Source organism: Mustela nivalis, assembly GCF_964662115.1.
Source record: "Mustela nivalis genome assembly, chromosome: 2".
Classification (NCBI taxonomy): domain Eukaryota; kingdom Metazoa; phylum Chordata; class Mammalia; order Carnivora; family Mustelidae; genus Mustela; species Mustela nivalis.
Genome location: NC_139021.1, coordinates 90,277,583 through 90,293,201, shown reverse-complemented (window position 1 = coordinate 90,293,201; position 15,619 = coordinate 90,277,583).

The window sequence follows — 15,619 nt, the reverse complement described above, 5'->3', positions numbered from 1 at the left end:
AATAACCACAGGGTCCCCACAAAACTGTAAAACCCCAACATTAGGGGAAAACAATATATTAAGTCCCAAGTATTGTTCCAAAACCTGTGCATTTCATAGATACAACTTAAAAAAAAAATTCATTCTAAAAAAAAATTCATTCTAAAAAATAAATCATTCTAGTGATTCCTTTTTTTTACCTTTTATTTTATTCCCATTACAACTAGATGTTTAATACAATATATTACATAATACCTTTTTAAAAAGATTTTATTTTATTATCTTTTTATTTGACAGACAAAGATCACAAGTAGGCAGAGAGGCAGGCAGATAGAGAGAGGAGGAAGCAGGCTCCCTGCAGAGCAGAGAGCCTGAAGCGGGGCTTGATCCCAGCACCCTGGGATCATGACCTGAGCTGAAAGCAGAGGCTTTAACCCACTGAGCCACCCAGGTGCCCACAAAATAACTTTTTAACTTGAACTTTTTGCATACATATACCTGTGTTTGCGTTTCTTTTTCTTTTCTTTTTTAAAATTATATATATGTTTCAAAGTAATCCTTTTTCCCTATTTGGTACTACCCCTATATATAAACCATTTTTAATTTCCTTGTATCTCTGGAAAGTTGATTCCTTTAATATAGATAACAAGATACACCTATGAAGAACTGAAATAACTTTCCTCACCCACATTGAAGGTTTATAACCACCTTTCCATCTTATTCTTCTGTCAATATTTCTGTGTACTTGTTTTTGTTTTTGTACTATATAAATCTTATTCTTGGGGTTCATTTTGGCTAGGTTTTTCTTTCTTTCTTTTTTTTTCTTTTAGTTTTGTCAGTCTTTTTGCTTGTTCATTTTTGTTTACGTATCTTATAAACCTCACTTTTGGGGCTCATTTTGGCTGGGTTTCTTCTTTTTTTCCCTCTTTTTCTCTCTCTTTTCTTTTTTTCTTTCTTTTTGTTGGTGACTTCTTATTCCTTTGAAACTGTCCAAGGTGCACCTTGACTGGATTGTGGTTGCTATATCCAGATATACATCCCCTCAACCACCTCTTACCAAGATGACTAGGAGGAAGAACATTCAACAGAGGAAAAAATCAGAGACTGTGACCTCTGCCACAGAACTATTGGATTTTGACATAAATGATATGTTGGAAATGGAATTCAGGGTAACAATTATCCAGGCAATGGCTAGGTTGGAGAAGACCATTAGTGGCAATATAGAATCTCTAAGGGCTGAAGTGAGAGCTGAACTGGCAAAACTTAAAAATGCTACCAATGAGATCCAATGTAATCTAAATACTCTAAAAGCTAGAGTAAGTGAGGCAAAAGATAGAATTAGTGATCCAGATGACAAACTAATGGAAAAGAAGGATCAGGAGGAGGCCTGGAACATATAGCTTAGAAACCATTAAAACAGAATTAGGGAAATAAATGGTGTCATGAAATGTTCCAATATAAGAATGATTGGGCTCCCAGAGGGGGTGGAAAAAGAAAGAAGACTAGAAGATATAGTTGAAAAAATTCTGGATGAAAATTTCCCTAATCTGGGCATGGAACAAGCGTTCATATACTAGAGGCAAAATGGACACCCCCTGAGATCAACAAGTCTAGAAAGACATCCAGACACTTAATTGTGAAATTCACGAGTCATAATTTCAGACAGGAGGTCTTAAGGGAAGCTAGGTGGAAGAGAATCCTTATGTACAGAGGAAGGACCAACAGAATAATATAGATCTATCTGCAGAAACCTGGCTAGCCAGAAAGAGCTGGCAATACATATTCAGGACACTAAATGAGAAGAACATACAGCCAAGAATACTTTATCCAGCAATGCTGACATTCAAAATGGATGGACAAAGAGCTTCCAAGAATGGCAAGGTTTTTTTTTTTTTTTTAAAGATTTCATTTATTTATTCGCCAGACAGAGATCACAAGCAGGCAGAGAGGCAGGCAGAGAGAGAGAGAGAGAGAGGAGGAAGCAGGCTCTCCGCAGAGCAGAGAGCCCAATGTGGGGCTCGATCTCAGGACCCTGGGATCATGACCTGAGCCAAAGGCAGAGGCCTCAACCAACTGAGCCACCCAGGCACCCCCCAAGAATGGCAAGGTTTAAAAGATTATGTGACCACCAAGCAGACACTACAAGAAATATTAAAGGGGGGTTCTACAAAAGAAAAAGAAACCAAGAGTGACATAGAACAGAAATTTACAGAGACAATCTATAGAAACAAGGGCTTCACAGGAAACATGATGTCAATAAAAACTTATCTTTCAATAATTACTCTCAACATGAATGGCCTAAATGCTCCCATTAAACAGCACAGGGTTGCAGTCTAGTTAAAATGACAGGACCCATCCATATGCTATCTACAAGAGACACATTTGGAACCTAAAGATACATCCAAACTGAAAGTGAAGGAATGGAGAACTGCCAAATGGACTCAAAAGAAAGCTGCAGTAGTGATTATCATGTCAGATAAATTAGGTGTTTAAGCTAAGAATTGTAATCAGAGATATAGAAGGACACTACATCATTATTAAAGTGTCAATCCACCAAGAAGATCTAACAATTGTAAATATTTACGCCCCTAATATGGGAGCAGCCAACTACATAAGCCAACTGTTAATCAAAATAGTCATTTCGATATGAACACATTAATTGTATTCATCTTGGATATTAACACAGCACTCTCAGTAATAGATCATCCAAGCAGAAAATCAATAAAGAAACAAGAGCACTGTTTCCATGTACCAGATGGCCCTCATAAATATATACAGAACATTCCACCCTAAAACAAAAGAATACTCATTCTTCTCAAGTGCATGTGGAACTTACTGCAGAATAGACCATATACTGGGTCACAAACCAGGGCTCAAAAGATACCAAAAGACTGAGATTATTCTCTGCATATTCTCAGACCACAATGCTTTAAAACTGGAACTCAACCACAAGGAAAAGTTTGGAAGGAATTCAAACACTTGGAAGCTAAAGACCATCCTGCTCAAGAATGTTTGGATCAACCAGGAAATCAAAGAAGAACTTAAATAATTCACAGAAACCAGTGAGAATGAAGACACAATGGTCCAAAACCTATGGGATATGGCAAAGGTATTCCTAAGCAGGAAATATATAGCCATCCAAGCCTCACTCAAAAGAATTGAAAAATCCTGAATACGCCATATCTCTTTACACCTTAAAGAACTGGAAAATCAACAACAAATTAAGCCAACTCCATGCACAAAAAGGGAAATAATTAAGATTAGAGCAGAGATCAATGTGATAGAAACTAGAGATACAGTAGAATGCACCAACGAAACTAGAAGTTGATTCTTTGAAAGAATTAATAAGATTAAGAAACCAGAAGCCAAACTAATCCAAAAGAAAAGAGAAAGAACCTGAATTAATAAAATTATGAATGAAAGGGGAGAGATCATGACTAACACTAAGAAAATAGAAAATATTATCAGAAACTAGTATCAATATTTACATGCTAATAAGTTATGCAACCTAGAAGAAATAGATGCATTCCTGGAAACCTATAAACTTCCAAGATTGAATCAGGAAGAAATTGACAACCTGAATAGATGAATATCTACTAATGAGATTGAAGCAGTGGTCAAATACCTTTCAAAAGACAAGAGTCCAGGACCTGGCATATTTCCAGGAGAATTTTACCAAGCATTCAAAGAAGAAATAATACCTATTCTCCTGAAGATGTTTCAAAAAAATAGAAACAGAAGGAAAACTTCCAGGCTCTTTCATGAGGCCAGCATTACCCTGATCCCCAAACGTGGCAAAGACCCCATAACAAAGGAGAATTTCAGACCAATATGCCAGATGAATATGGATGCCAAGATTCTCAACAAGATCCTAACTAATAGGATCCAACAGTACATTAGAAAAATTATCCACCATGACCATGTGGGATTTATCCCTGTGGTGCAAGTGTGGTTCAACATTCGCAAATCAATCAATGTGATAGAACAAATCAATAAGAGAAGAGAGAAGAACCACATGGTCCTCTCAATTGATGCAGAAAAAGCATTTGACAAAATACAGCATCTGTTCCTGATTAAAGCTTTTCAGAGTATATGGATAGAGTAACATTCCTCAACTTCATAAAACCTATCCATGAATAACCCACAGCAAATCTCATTCTCAATGGAGAAAAACTGACAGCCTTCCCTTTGAGATCAGGAACATGACAAGGATGCCCACTCTCACCACTGTTGTTCAACATAGTACTAGAAATACTAGCAAAAGCAATCAGACAACAGTAAGAAATAAAGTGTATTCAAATTGGCATGGAAGAAGTCAAACTCTCTCTCTTCACAGATGACATGATACTTTATATGTTAAATTCAAAAGACTCCACCTCCAAACTACTAGAACTCATGTAATAATTCAGTAATGTGGCAGGATACAAAATCAATGTACAGAAATCAGTTGCTTTCTTATACACTAACAATGAAAATATAGAAAAGTAAATGAAAGAATCAATTCCATATACTATAGCACCAAGAACCATAAGCTATCTGGGAATGAACCTAACCAAAGGGGTAAAGGATCTGTACATGAGGAACTCCAGAACATTCATGAAAGAAATTGAAGAAGGCACAAAAAGATGCAAAATCATTCTATGCTCATGGATCAGAAGAATAAACATTGTTAAAATGTCTATACTGCCCAGAGCAATCTATATTTTCAATGTCATCCTGATCAATATTCCACTGGTATTGTTCAAAGTGTTGAGATAAAGAAAAAAAAAAGAATCCTAAAATTTATATGGAACTAGAAAAGACTCTGAATTGCCAAGGAAATGTTGAAAAAGAAAAACAAAGCTGGTAGCATCACATTGCCTGATTTCAAGCTTTTTACAAGGCTGTGATCACTGTGACAGCATGGTACTGGCACAAATACAGAAACATAGGTCAATGGAACAGAGAGCCCATATATGGACCCTCAGCTCTATGGTCAACTAATCTTAGACATAGTAGGAAAAAATATCCAGTGGAAAGAAGACAATTTCTTCAATAAATGGTGCTTTGAAAATTAGACAGCCCTGTGTAGAAGAATGAAACTTGATCATTCTCTTATGCCATACACAAAGATAAACTCAAAAGGAATAAAGGACCTCAACATGAGGCAGGAATCTATCAAAATCCTAGAGGACAACATAGGCAGTAACTTCTTCGACATCAGCCACAGCAACTTCTTTCAAGACATGTCTCCAAAGGCAAAGGAAACAAAAGCAAAAATGAACTTTTGGGACTTTATCAAGATTAAAACCTTCTGCATAGCAAAGGAAAGAGTCTACAAAACAAAGAGGCAACACACGGAATGGGAGAAAATATTCACAAATGATGCTACAGACAAAGGACTGATATCCAAGATCTTTAAAGAACTACTCAAACTCAATACCCAAAACGAGATAATAATGTCAAAAAATGGGCAGAAGAAATGAACAAACACTTCTTCAAAGAAGACATATAAATGGCTAAAAGACACATCAAAAAATGTTCATCATCATTAGCCATTAGGGAAATTCAAATCAAAACCACACTGAGATATCATCTTACACGAGTCAGAATGGCCAAATCAACAAGACAGCAAACAACAAGTGTTGGAGAGGATGTGGAGATAGGGGAACCCTCTTACACTGTTGGTAGTAATGCAATTTGGTGCAGCCACTTTGGAAAAGTGGAGATTCCTCAAAAAATTAAAAATAGAGCTACCCTATGACCCGGCAATTGCACTACTGGGTATTTACCCCAAAGATGTAGACGTAGTGAAAAGAAGGGCCATCTGTACTCCAATGTTCATAACAGCAATGTCCATAATAGCCAACTATGGAAAGAGCCAAGATGCCCTTCAACAGATGAATGGATAAAGTAGATGTGGTCCCTACATACAATGGGATTTTACTCAGCCATCAGAAAGGATGAATTCCCAACTTTTGCATCAATATGGATGGAACTGGAGGATATTATGCTGATTGAAGTAAGTCAAGCAGAGAAAGTCAGTTATCATATAGTTTCACTTACTTGTGGAACATAAGGAATAACATGAAGGACATTAGGAGAAGGGAAGGAAAAGTGAATTGGGACAAATCAGAGGAACAGATGAACCGCGAAGGACTGGGACTCTGAGAAACAATCTTAGGGTTTTGGAGGGGAGCGGAGTTGGCAGATGGGTGAGCCTGATGGTGGGTATTAAGGAGGGTGTGTATTGTATGGAGCATGAGGTGTGGTGCATAAACAATGAATCTTTGAACACTAAAAAAAATAAAAATAAAAAAATTAATGCAAATTTATACATGGTAAAAAAATTTTGAAAAAGTTAGCAAGTTTTATTATTATCTCTTTATGGGAGAATTTTTCAATTGATGTGAAGGATTTCCAGGGTTGTTTGCATTTCAGGCCTTTTATTTTGTGTTCTTGATTTTTTATTAGCATAGCACAAAAAAGTCTTTGGCCAGTCTTAACATTTAAGTAAGGAAGTTTTTTCATTTGCAGCAGTCTGGGAGAATGTAGGAGAGCCAAAATGCCTTTTAAAACAGCTTCCTAATATTATATGAAAACATATGATCTCTTTTAATAGATGTCTTTTAGATGAGTAATTTCCTAATTTGGCTTCTCCAAAGTAATAGTCTCAGACAGAGTAAGTGAACTTATTTTTTGAACTTTGGGATATGCAAGGCTGTTGTTGTTAAATATTCCAGTGATCTAAATCAAGGTCATTAAGCTCTTAGGAAATAATAAGCTGCCGGTATGTGCCTGTGTATGACACAGCTTCAAGGAGGACATGAAGGTGCAGACAGGAAAACAGGAAAGTTTCAAAACTGGTCCAGGTCATCATACACAGGAGGGGTGGAGGGCTGGGGCCAGCCTCCTGCTGCTGGCTGGCTGGAGACAGGGGGGCATCAACCACTCTGTCAGCCATCTTTGGCTCAGGACAACACTGAGGTATCCAAATATAGTGGGTCCTCAGGGTTTCCTTTGGGTTATTTAGTTCCAGAGGTTTTTGTTTGTTTGTTTATTTGTTTGTTTTTAAAGATTTTATTTATTTATTTGACAGAGAGAGAAATCACAAGTAGGCAGAGAAGCAAGCAGAGGGTGAGGGATAAGCAGGCTTCCCACTGAGCAGAGAGTCTGATGTAGGGCCCAATTCCAGGACCCTAAGATCATGACCTGAGCAGAAGGCAGAGGCTTAACCTGCTGAGCCATCCAGGTGCCCCTAGTTCCAGAGCTTTTTGTTTTTGAATGTTTAAAATATATTTTTATTACAACTAATAATGCTTTTAATTCTATTTTTATAATAATTATTTTAATAACTTTAGATTCTGAGGGCTCCTGGGTGGCTCAGTATCTTAAGTGTTTGTCTTCATCCTGTATCATATTCTTGGGGTTCTGGGATTAGCCCTGCATTGGGCTCCCTCCTCAGTGGGGAGTCTGCATCTCCCCCTCTTCCTGCTTGTGCAAACTCTCTCTCTCTTTCAAATAAGTAAATAAAATATTAAAAAAAATTTAGATGCTCTATTCACATTAAAATTTTTTTTATAAATATATAATGTATTTTTAGTCCCATGGGTACAGGTCTGTGAATAATCAGGTTTACACACTTCAGAGCAATCACCACAGCACACCCTCCCCAATGTCCATACTGTCACCACCCTTTCCTGACCTCTAGTTTTCTTTCCCCAATTGACTTATTTTGCTGAGCATAATACCCTCTGGTTACATGCACATCGTTGCAAATGACAAGATTTCATTTCTTTTGATGACTGCATAGTATTCCATTGTGTATATATACCACATCTTCTTGATCCATTCATCTGCTGATGGACATCAAGGTTCTTTCCATAGTTTGGCTATTGTGGACATTGATGCTATAAACATTTGGGTGCATGTGACCCTTCGGATCACTACGTTTGTATCTTTAGGGTGAATACCCAGTAGTGCAATTGCTGGGTCATAGGGTAGCTCTATTTTCAACTTTTTGAGGAACCTGCATGCTGTTTTCCAGAGTGGTTGTACCAGCTTGCATTCCTACCAACAGTATAGGAGGGTTCCCCATTTTTTGCATCCTTGCCAGCATCTGTCATTTCCTGACTTGTTAATTTTAGCCATTCTGACTGGTGTGAGGTGGTATCTCATTGTGCTTTTGATTTGTATTTCCCTGATGCCGAGTGATGTGGAGCATTTTTTCATGTGTCTGTTGGCCATCTGATTGTCTTCTTTGCAGAAATGTCTGTTCAGGGGCACCTGGTTGGCTCAGTGGGTTAAGCCTCTGCCTTTGGCTCAGGTCATGTTCTCAGGGTCCTGGGATCGAGCCCTGCATCGGGCTCTCTGCTTAGCAGGGAGCCTGCTTCCACCTCTCTCTCTCTGCCTGCCTCTCTGCCTACTTGAGATCTCTTTCTCTGTGTGTCAAATAAATAAATAAAATCTTTAAAAAAAAATGTCTGTTCATGTCCTCTGCCCAATTCTTGATTGGATTGTGGTGTCAGGAAATAGTCCAATTTCATTTTTTGCATGTGACTGTCCAATTTTCCCAACATCATTTGTTGAAGAGACTGTCTTTTTTCCATTGGACATTCTTTCCTGCTTTGTCAAAGACTAGTTGACCATAGAGTTGAGGGTCTATTTCTGGGCTCTCTATTCTGTTCCATTGATCTATGTGTCTGTTTTTGTGCCGGTACCATACTGTCTTGAGGATGACAGCTTTGTAATAGAGCTTGAAGTCTGGAATTGTGATGCCACTAACTTTGGCTTTCTTTTTCAATTTTCCCTCGGCTATTCAAGGTCTTTTCTGGTTCCATATAAATTTTAGGATTATTTGTTCCACAAGAAAAATGGATGGTATTTTGATAGGGATTGCATTAAACGTGTAGATTGCTTTAGGTAGCATAGACATTTTCACAATATTTGTTCTTCCAATCTAGGATCATGGAACACTTTTCCATTTCTTTGTGTCTTCCTCAATGTCTTTCATGAGTACTTTATAGTATTCTGAGTATAGATTCTTTGCCTCTTTGGTTAGGTTTATTCCTAAGTATCTATGATTTTGGGTGCAATTGTAAATGGGATTGATTCCTTAATTTCTCTTTCTTCTGTCATGTTGTTATCTTGTTGTTGGTGTAAAGAAATGCAACTGATTTCTGTGCATTGACTTCATGTCCTGAGACTTACTGAATTCCTGTATAAGTTCTAGCATATTTGGAATGGAGTCTTTTGGGTTTTCCACATATAGTGTCAAATCATTTGCAAAGAGTGATAGTTTGACTTCTTATTAGCCAATTTGGATGCCTTTAATTTCTTTTCATTGTCTGATTGCTGAGGATAGCATTTCTAGTACTATGTTGAATACCAGTGGTGATAATGGACATCTGTGCTGTGTTCCTGACCTTAGCAAAAAAGCTCTTAGTTTTTCTCCATTGAGAATGATATTTGTGGTGGGTTTTTCATAGATGGCTTTGAGAATATTGAGGTATGTGTCCTCTATCCCTACACTTTGAAGAGTTTTGATTAGAAAGGGATGCTGTACTTTGTCAAATGCTTTTTCAGCATCCATTGAGAGTATCATATGGTTCTTGTTCTTTCTTTTATTAATGTATTGTATCACATTGATTGATTTGCAGATATTGGATCAACCTTGCAGCCCTGGAATAAATCCCACTTGGTCGTTGTGAATAATCCTTTTAATGTATTGCTGAATTATTGGCTAGCATTTTGGTGAGAATTTTTGCATCTGTGTGATCAAGGATATTGGTCTGTAATTTTCTTTTTTGATGGGATCCTTGTCTGGTTTTGGGATCAATGTAATGCTGGTCTCATAAAATGAGTTTGGAAGTTTCCCTTCCATTTCTATGTTTTGGAACAGTTTCAGGAGAATAGGAATTAATTTTTCTTTAAATGTTTGGTAGAATTCCCTTGGGAAGCCATCTGGCCCTGGGCTCTTGTTTGTTTGGAGATTTTTGATGACTGTTTCAATCTCCTTACTGGTTATGTATCTGTTCTGGTTTTCAATTTCTTCCTGAGTCAGTTGTGGTAGTTTATATGTCTCTAGGAATGCATCCATTTCTTCCAGATTGTCAAATTTGCTGATGTATAGTTGCTCATAATATGTTCTTAAAATTGTTTGTATTTCTTTGGTGTTGGTTGTGATCTCTCCTCTTTCTTTCATGATTTTATTTATTTGGGTCCTTTCTCTTTTCTTTTTGATAAGGGGTTTATCAATCTTATTAATTCTTTCAAACAACCAGCTCCTAGGTTCATTGACTTGTTCTATTGGTTTTTTGTTGTTGTTGTTTCTATTTCATTGATTTCTGCTCTGATCTTTATTATTTCTTTTCTCCTGCTGGGTTTAGGCTTTCTTTGTGTTATTTCTCCAGCTCCTTTAGGTGTAGGGTTAAGTTGTGTATTTGAGACCTTTCTTGTTTCTTGAGAAAGCCTGTATCAGAATATATATTTTCTTCTCAGGACTGCCTTTGTGGTGTCCCACAGATTTTGAACTGTTGTGTTTACATTTTCCTTTATTTTCATGAATTTTTTCAATTCTTCTTTAATTTCCTGGTTGACCCATTCATTCTTTAGAAGGATGCTATTTGGTCTCCATGTATTTGGGTTCTTTCCAAATATCCTCTTGTGATTGAGTTCTAGCTTCAGAGCATTGTGGTCTGAAAATATGCAGGGAATGATCCCAATCTTTTGGTACTGGTTGAGACCTGATTTGTGACCAGGAAGTGATCTATTCTGAAGAATGTTCCATGTGCACTAGAGACCAATGTGTATTCTGTTGCTTTGGGATGGAATGTTCTGAATATATCTGTGATGTCCATCTGTTTCAGTGTGTCATTTAAAGCCTTTATTTCCTTGTGATCTTTTGCTTGGATGATCTGTCCATTTCAGTGAGGGGAGTGTTAAAATCCCCTACTATTATTGTATTATTGTTGATGTGTTTCTTTTATTTCATTATTAATTGGTTTATACCATTGTCTGCTCCCATGTTAGGGGCATAGGTATTTAAAATTGTTAGATCTTCTTGTTGGACAGATCCTTTGAGTTTGATATAGTGTCCTTCCTCATCTCTTATTATAGCCTTTGGCTTAAAATCTAATTGATTTGATATAAGGATTGCCACCCCAGCTTTATTCTGATGTCCATTAGCATGGTAAATTGTTTTACAGCCCCTCACTTTAAATCTGGATGTGTCTTTGGGTCTAAAATGAGTTTCTTGTGACAGTATATTGATGGCTTTTCTTTTTTTATCCTTTCTGATACCCTGTGTCTTTTGATTGGGACATTTAGCCCATTTACATTCAGGGTAACTATTGAGAGATATGAATTTAGTGCCATTGTATTGCCTGTAAGGTGACTGTTACTGTGTATTGCCTCCATTCCTTTCTGATCTACTATTTTAAGGGTCTCTCTTTGCTTAGTGGACCCCTTTCAATATTTCCTGTAGAGCTGTTTGGTGTTTGCAAATTCTTTCAGTTTTTGTTTGTACTGGAAGCTTTTTATTTCTCCTTCTATTTTCAATGATAACCAAGCTGGATATAGTATTCTTGGCTGCATGTTTTTCTCTTTTAGTGCTCTGAATATATCTTGCCAGTTCTTTTGGGCCTGCCAGGTCTCTGTGGATAATTCCACTGCCAATCTAATATTTTTTACCATTGTATGTTACAGACTTCTTGTCCTGGGCTGCTGTCAGGATTTTTTCTTTGTTGCTAAGACTTGTAAATTTTATTATTAGGTGGCAGGGTGTGAATCTGTTCTTATTGATGTTTATGGGGGATCTCTGCACTTCCTGGATTTTGATGCTCATTGCCTTTGCCATATTAGGGTAATTCTCTACAGTAATTCTCTCCAATATACCTTCTGCTCCCTTCTCTCTTTCTTCTTCTTCTGAATCCCAATTATTCTAATGTTGTTTCATCTTACGATGTCACTTATCTCTTGAATTCTCCCCTCCTGGTCCAGTATCTGTTTGTCTCTCATTTGCTCAACTTCTTTATTCTCTGTCATTTGGTCTTCTATATCACTAATTCTTTATTCTGGCTATTATCCTAGCAGTAAGAGCCTCCGTATTTTATCGCACCTCATTAACAGCTTTTTTATTTCAACTTGTTTAGATTTTAGTTCTTTTATTTCTCCAGAAAGGACTTTTATCTCTCCAGAGAGGATTTCTCTAATACCTTCCATGCCTTTTTCGAGCCTGGCTAGATCCTTGAGAATTGTCATTCTGAACTCTAGATCTGACATAGTACCTATGTCTGTAATGATTAAGTCCCTAGCCTTCAGGACTGCCTTTTTTTTTTTTTTTATCGTGAGTTTTTCCTGCCTTGTCATTTTGTCCTGATAAGAATATACGAAGGAGCAAATAAAGTACTAAAAGGGTGGCAAAGACTCCTGGAAAATGTTGTTTAACCAAATCGGCAGAGACCCAAAATTGTGGGGGGCGGGGGGGGGGGAATAAAGGGGATAAAAAGAAGTTGAAAAAAATTAGAAAAAGAAAACAAATAATGAAAAAACTATAAAAAAGAAAATATATATATATTAGACTGGTGGCTAGAACAGGGTCACCCCCTTAATTTTGGGAGTATTTTTGGTCTCTTAGAAGAAAATACCTCCCAAAATTTCAAGAATGAAAAACATATATAAGGGTATACACAATGAAGTGATGGAATATGCTTAAAAAGATGAAAAAATTTTTTTTTTGAATTTCTAAAAAAGGAGTTGATAAAGTAGTTAGTTGGGGGAATAAAGAAAAAGACAGTGAAGAGAATTTGCTTGGGCTGGAGACTAGAACAAGCCCGGAGCTAGATGTAGGATATATTTTGATCTACTAGAAGTTTTACCCCAAATTTTTTTAGAAGAAAAACCCCTATTTGTATACAAAAAAATAAAGCTTGATACAATGAAGGATAAAATATGACTATAATAATGAAGTTTCAAAAAAGATTTTTATTATTATTTTTTAATGAAAGGTATTGTTAAGATAAACTAGTTAAAAAACGTTAAAAGAGGAAAGGGTAAAAGTTAAAAAAATAGCAGAATAAAAAATATAAAATAAAAAAAAATTAACTGTAAGACTAAAGAATTATGGGGAGAAAACCATGAATTCCAGGTTTTGTTTTCTCCTCCTCTGGAATTCTGCTGTTCTCTTTGGTAAGTGAACTTGGCCTTGGCAGGATTTCTTGTTGATCTTCTGAGGGAGGGGCCTGTTGTAGAGATTCTCACGTGTCTTTGTCCCAGGTTGAATTGCACTGCCCTTACCAGGGGCCAGGCTAAGTATTCTGCTCGGGTTCACTTTTGGAAGCTTTTGTTCCCTGAATGCTTTCCATAGAGTTCTGGAGGATGGGAATGAAGATGGTGGCCTCCCAGTCTCTGACCCATAGGAGCCAAGAGCTTGGGGTCCCACTTCTCTGTGCATCCTCAGAGAAAAGCTCTCAATCACTCCTGTCTCCCTGGCCTCTGGCTGCACTCTGAGCTTACCCAGCTTGTGACCAAGTGTCTCTGTCTCTGGCACACAGCTTCTCCTGGAGTCTCCAAACCCTGCAGATCCCTGAGCTCCCCCAGGGGTTATCTCCCTGGATCTTGTGGGGACTTCACTCACAGAGCAGTGGCCTGTGCCATGGATTACAGTTCAAGGTAACCCCGAGTTGAGAGCTCACTCCTCAGCTCTGTCTCTGTAGCCAGCTTCCCCACTCTAATACCTGTGAGCTCTGTGACACTCAGACACCTTTGATCCTTCTGTGACCCCGCGGGGCCTGGGGCCATGCTGACCCCACCTGGGCTTCACCCTGGTTTAGTGTCTGGAGTAATGTCTCTCAGTGGAACAGACTTAAAAGTCCTGATTTTGTGGTCCATTGTTCTACTGCTTGCCGGGAGCTTCCCCCCCCTGCCTCAGTCTATCTTCCTGTCGCTTTGGATTCACTTCTCTGGCCGGTCCTACCTTTCAGAAAGTGGTCGATTTTCTTTTTCTAGAATTGTTGCTCTTCTCTTCAATCTCCTGTTGAATTTGTAGGTGTTCACAATGGTTTGATAAGCTATCTAGCTGATCTCCTGCTAACTGATGTCGTCTCAGCCTGCTACTTCTCCACCATCTTGACTCCTCCTCCCAGACGTTCTATTCACATTTAAAAATAATTTCATGTTGTATAGTTTTTTATTGTGATAAAGAACATAAAACATCAAATTTACCTTCTTAACCATTTTGAATTGTATCATCAGTAGTGTTATGTATATTCACATAATTGAGCAACAGATCTCTAGAATTTTTTCATCTTGTAACACTGAAATTCAGTGCCCACTCAACACTTACTCCCCTCCCCATACCCTCTACAATCACCTTTGTACTTCCTATTCCTATGAATTAACAACTTTAGATACTGCATATAAATGGAATCATACAGTAATTGCTCTTTTGTGTCTGACTTCTTTCATTTAACATAGTGTCCTTAAGGTTTATCCATATTGTAGCAAAAATGAAAATTTCAGGAAATGCTACTATGTTGTAGCATGCACAATGGCTTCAAGGTTATTTTTCAGAATTGGATCATTGGGGCCCTGCAAGCCTTCAGGTCCTGCCATCTCAATTGAATTGCTTCAGTGTGCTCCATGACCTCTGGAGGTGGTGTTCTTACTGCTGACCAGCAGGTTCCTGGGCTGGAAAGGGAAGTCATGATGGCTGCATGGAAGGGACTGTACTAATATATTATGTTAGCCCCAAGGGCAGCTTTAGGCACCAAGGAAGATTAGAATTTAGTCCCATCTATCACCAACAAGTGAACAGAGGCTTGCATCTGTGAAGAGGACAATAGTGCCATCATCTGGTTCTGGCTGCACAAAGGAGAGACCCAGTGATGCCCTAGCTGTGGAATCCATTATAAGCTGTTGTCCCACCAGTTGGCCCACTGAGACTTGCTCTAATTTACTCAAAATATGCTGTAAAGTTTCTTTTTTCCAATTAAGACTAGCTATTTCATTGGCTCTTTCTCCCATTTAAAAAAAAAAGTGAGAAATTCTTTCATTTTTAAGGCTGAATAATATTGTGTGCATGCACCTCATTTTCCTTATCAATCTGTAGATGGACATTTGGATTGCTTCCACCATCTCTTGGATGCTAAAAATAAAGCTTGTGATGAACATGGGTGTGCAAAAATTTTTTGAGGTCCTGCTTTGAGCTATTTTGGATTTACTCTGGTGGGAATTACTGGATCATAAGATAATTTTATTTTTAATTTTGGAGAACAGAGGTTTTTATTATTCAACAAAACATTTTTCTTTTTACAGAACTGGTTTAGATTTCTAAATTTCCAGTACTACTTAAAAAAGCTTTCATTTGGGACATTTTTCCTTTTGTCTTTTGTCCCATCATTTTGAACTTTACTTATTGGCAGTTAAACTCCTACGTTTGGATACAGTTTCTCAAATACATCTCTATTTTTCTTTGTTTATACTTCCTTCTGACTTATACTTGTTTATTTTTCTGTAATTTGTTATATAGTGATAATTCTCTATCTTCATTTGTCTTGACTCTTTTCTATTCATATATATCAGTAGCTCTTTATTCTGTGATGTCTGTATCTTAGGGTTAACCAGCAACTTAGGTCTGCTAAAACGGTGTTTACAAGGTCAA